The sequence below is a fragment of the Arachis hypogaea genome, chromosome 14, assembly GCF_003086295.3.
Source record: "Arachis hypogaea cultivar Tifrunner chromosome 14, arahy.Tifrunner.gnm2.J5K5, whole genome shotgun sequence".
Lineage (NCBI taxonomy): Eukaryota > Viridiplantae > Streptophyta > Magnoliopsida > Fabales > Fabaceae > Arachis > Arachis hypogaea.
The window spans coordinates 32,901,069-32,905,776 of NC_092049.1; the positions used below are offsets into that span (position 1 = coordinate 32,901,069).

General features: G+C 40.9%; 1 non-coding gene across 1 annotated transcript; it reads left to right on the forward strand.

Moving 5' to 3' along the window:
• The first annotated feature begins 3,538 nt into the window (after positions 1–3,538).
• On the forward strand, positions 3,539–3,646 carry LOC112745996 (small nucleolar RNA R71). Its single transcript, XR_003173897.1, has one exon. It is a non-coding gene; the product is annotated as a small nucleolar RNA R71 (small nucleolar RNA).
• Positions 3,647–4,708: the final 1,062 nt, after the last annotated feature.

Here is a 4,708-nt window from a genome sequence, read left to right on the forward strand (position 1 = left end):
TCCTAGGGATGATTTGCTCCCAATAGTTTTGTGGAGGAAAGTGCATCCCTTGAGGCATCTCAGGGATTTCATGGTGAGGAATTTTCTCATGCTCTTGTTGAGGTCTATGATCTCTTGTTTGCTCCATCCTTTTCTTAGTGATGGGCTTGTCCTCATCAATGAGGATATCTCCCTCTATGTCAATCCCAGCCGAATTGCAGAGGTGGCAAATGAGGTGAGGAAAGACTAACCTTGCCAAAGTAGAGGACTTGTCAGCCACCTTATAGAGTTCTTAAGGTATAATCTCATGAACTTCCACCTCCTCCCCAATCATGATACTATGGATCATGATGGCCCGATCCACAGTTACTTCGGATCGGTTGCTAGTAGGAATGATAGAGTGTTGGATGAACTCCAACCATCCTCTAGCTACAGGCTTAAGGTCCGGTCTTCTCAATTGAACCGGGTTGCCTTTTGAGTCAACTTTCCATTGAACTCCTTCCACACATATGTCTATGAGGACTTGGTCCAACCTTTGATCAAAGTTGACCTTCTAATGTAGGGGTGTGCGTTTTCTTGCATCATTGGCAAGTTGAACGCCAACCTTACATTTTTCGGACTGAAATCTAAGTATTTCCCCCGAACCATTGTAAGCCAATTCTTTGGATTCGGGTTCATACTTTGATCATAGTTCCTAGTGATCCATGCATTTGCATAGAACTCTTGAACCATTAAGATTCTGACTTATTGAATAGGATTGGAGAATACTTCCCATCCTCTTCTTCTAATCTCTTGTCGGATCTCTGGATACTCGCTCTTTTTGAGCTTAAAAGGGACCTAAGGGATCACCTTTTTCTTGGCCACAACTTCATAGAAGTGGTCTTGATGGACCTTTGAGATGAATTTCTCTATCTCCCATGACTCAGAGGTGGAAGCAATTGCCTTCCCTTTCCTCTTTCTTGAGGTTTCTCTGGCCTTAGGTGCCATTAATGGTTATGGAAAAACAAAAAGTAATGCTTTTACCACACCAAACTTAAAAGGTTTGCTCGTCCTCGAGCAAAGGAAGAAAGAAAGTAGTAGAAGAAGAAGAAAATGGAGGAGATGGAGCGAGAGAGTGTATTCGGCCAAGGGGGGAAGTAGTGTTTGTGATGTGTGAAAATGGAGTAGTGTTAAGGGGTTTATATAGGGGTGGGGGGTAGGTTTCGGCCAATAGGGTTGGATTTGGGAGGGAAAAGAGTTTGAATTTTGGAGGTAGGTGTGGTTTATGGGGAAGAGTGGATGGATGTGAGTGGTTAAGGGTATTTGGGGAAGAGGTATGGAGGTGATTGGTGAAGGGTATTTGGGGGAGAGTGTTATGAAAAGGTGTGAAGAGGAGAGAAGAAGAGGTGGGGTAGGTGGGGATCCTGTGGGTCCACAGATCCAGAGGGGTCAAGGACTTAGCATCCCTGCTCCATTTAGGCGTGCAAAACGCCCTTAGAATGCATGTCTGGCATTAAACGCCAGCTTGCTGCTTGTTTTTGGCATTTAACGCCAGCTTTTCTCCCATTCTTGGAGTTAAACGCCAATTCTATGCTCTGTTCTGGCGTTAAACGCCAGTCTGGTGCTTGTTTCTGGCGTTTAACGCCAGCTTGATACTTCTTTTTGGCGTTAAACGCCAGTTTGATGCTTCTTACTGGCGTTTAAACACCAGTAAGCTCTTCCTCCAGGGTGAGCTATTTTTAATGCTATTTTTCATTCTGTTTTTGATTTTTCAGTTATTTTTGTGACTTCACATGATCATCAACCTAAAGAAAATATAAAATAGCCATGGAAAATAAATAGATATAGTTAAATAACATTGGGTTGCCTCCCAACAAGCACTTCTTTAATGTCAATAGCTTGACAATGAGCTCTCATGGAGCCTCACAGAAAATCAGAGCAATGTTGGGGCCCTTCAACACCAAACTTAGAGTTTGGTTGTGGCCTCCCAATACCAAACTTAGAGTTTAAATGTGGGGGTTTTGTTTGACTCTGTTCTGAGAGAAGCTTCTCATGCTCCTCTCCATGGTTACAGAAGGAGAACCTTGAGTCTTAAATACAAGGTAGTCCTCATTCAACTGAAGGACCAACTCTCCTCTGTCAACATCAATCACAGCTTTTGCTGTGGCCAGGAAGGGTCTGCCAAGGATGATGGATTTATCCTCATGCTTCCCAGTGTCTAGGATTATGAAATCAGCAGGGATGTAAAGGCTTTCAACCTTCACTAGCACGTCCTCTACTAGTCCATAAGCCTGTTTCATGGATTTGTTTGCCATCTCTAGTGAGATTCTTGCAGCTTGTACCTCAAAGATTCCCAGTTTCTCTATTACAGAGAGGGGTATGAGGTTTATCCCTGACCCCAGGTCACATAGAGCCTTCTCAAAGGTCATGGTGCCTATGGTACAAGGTATGAAGAATTTTTTGGGATTCGGTTTCTTCTGAGTTAATGTCTGCCTCATTAATGCATTCAGTTCATTGGTTAACAAGGGGGGTTCATCCTCCCAAGTCTCAGTACCAATAACTTGGCATTCAGCTACATGATTGCTCCTAGATACTTAGCAACTTGTTCTTCAGTAATGTCTTCATCCTCTTTAGAGGAAGAGCATTCATCAGAGCTCATGAATGGCAGAAGGAGGTTTAATGGAATCTCTAGGGTCTCTGTATGAGCCTCAGATTCCTTTGGTTCCATAAAGGGGAACTCTTTTCTGTCCAAAGGACATCCCATGAGGTCTTTCTTACTGGGATTCACGTCCTTCTCCTCCTCTGGGCATTCGGCCACACCAAGTAAGGTTATGGCCTTGCACTCTCTCTTGGGATTTTCTTCTGTATTGCTTGGGAGAGTACTGGGAGGAGTTTCAGTAATCTTCTTACTCAGCTGAACCACCTGTGCCTCCAAATTTCTAATGGAGGACCTTGTTTCATTCATAAAACTTAGTGTGGTCTTGGATAGATCAGAGGCTATGGTTGCCAGGCTAGAATGGCTCTGTTCAGAATTCTCTGTCTGTTGCTGAGAAGATGATGGAAAAGGCTTGCTATTGCTAAACCTATTTCTTCCACCATTATTATTGAAGCCTTGTTGAGGCTTCTGTTGGTCCTTCCATGAGAAATTTGGGTGATTTCTCCATGAAGAATTATAGGTGTTTCCATAGGGTTCTCCCATGTAATTCACCTCTGCTATTGCAGGGTTCTCAGGATCATAAGCTTCTTCTTCAGAAGATGCTTCTTTAGTACTATTGGATGCAGCTTGCAATCCATTCAGACTTTGAGAAATCATATTGACTTGCTGAGTAAATATTTTGTTCTGAGCTAATATGGCATTCAGAGTATCAATTTCAAGAACTCCCTTCTTTTGAGGCATCCCATTGTTCACAGGATTCCTCTCAGAGGTGTACATGAACTGGTTATTTGCAACCATTTCAATGAGTTCCTGAGCTTCTACAGGGGTTTTCACGTGAAGAGATCCTCCTGCAGAATGGTCCAATGACATTTTTGACAACTCAGACAGACCATCATAGAATATACTTATGATGCTCCATTCTGGAAGCATGTCAGTAGGACACCTTTTGATCAGTTGCTTGTATCTTTCCCAAGCTTCATAGAGGGATTCTCCTTCCTTCTGTCTGAAGGTTTGGATTTCCACTCTAAGCTTGCTCATCTTTTGAGGTGGAAAGAATTTGGCCAAGAAAGCACTGACCAGCTTATCCCAAGAGTTCAGGCTATCCTTAGGTTATGAATCCAACCATGTTCTAGCTCTGTCTCTTACAGCAAAAGGGAAAAGCATAAGCCTGTAGACCTCGGGATCAACTCCATTGGTCTTGACAGTGTCACAGATTTGTAAGAATTTAGCTAAAAACTGATGAGGATCTTCCATTGGAAGTCCATAAAACTTGCAATTCTGCTGCATTAGAGAAACCAATTGAGGCTTAAGCTCAAAATTGTTTGCTCCAATTGCAGGGAGTGAGATGCTTCTTCCATAGAAGTTGGAAGAGGGTGCAATAAAGTCACCAAGCATCTTCCTTGCATCTCTACCATTGTTATTAGGTTCGGCCATGTCTCCTTCTTTTTTGAAAATTTCTGTCAGATTCTCTCCAGAGAGTTGTGCTTTAGCTTCTCTTAGTTTCCTCTTAAGAGTCCTTTCAGGTTCAGGATTAGCTTCAATAAGAGTGTCTTTATCCCTGTTCCTGCTCATATGAAAAAGAAGAGAACAGAAAAGAAGAGGAATCCTCTATGTCACAGTTTAGAGATTCCTTATGTGAGCATAAGAAGAGAAGAATAGAAGGAGGAGAAGAGAAAAACTCGAACACAGAGAAGAAGATGGGGTTCGAATTATGAGTAAAAGAGAAGTGTTAGTAGATAAATAAATAAATAGAAGGAGATGAGAGAGGGGGGAGAAAATTCGAATTTAATTTAAACTAAAAGGAAAAATATTTTTGTTTTTATTTTAAAATTTAGTTAGAATTCGAAAATTAAAAAGAGAAATAAAATTAAAATTAAAATTTGAAACAATTAGTTAATTAAAAAGAATTTTGAAAAAATGGATAGGAGTTTTTGAAAATTAGAGAGAGAAAATTAGTTAGGTGGTTTTGAAAAAGATATGATTGAAATAGAAAACTTTTAAAAATAAACCAAAAAGTCAAGTAGTTAATTGAAAAAGATTTGAAAATCAAATTTGAAAGGGTGAGAAGTTAGAAAAGATTTTGAAATTGATTTT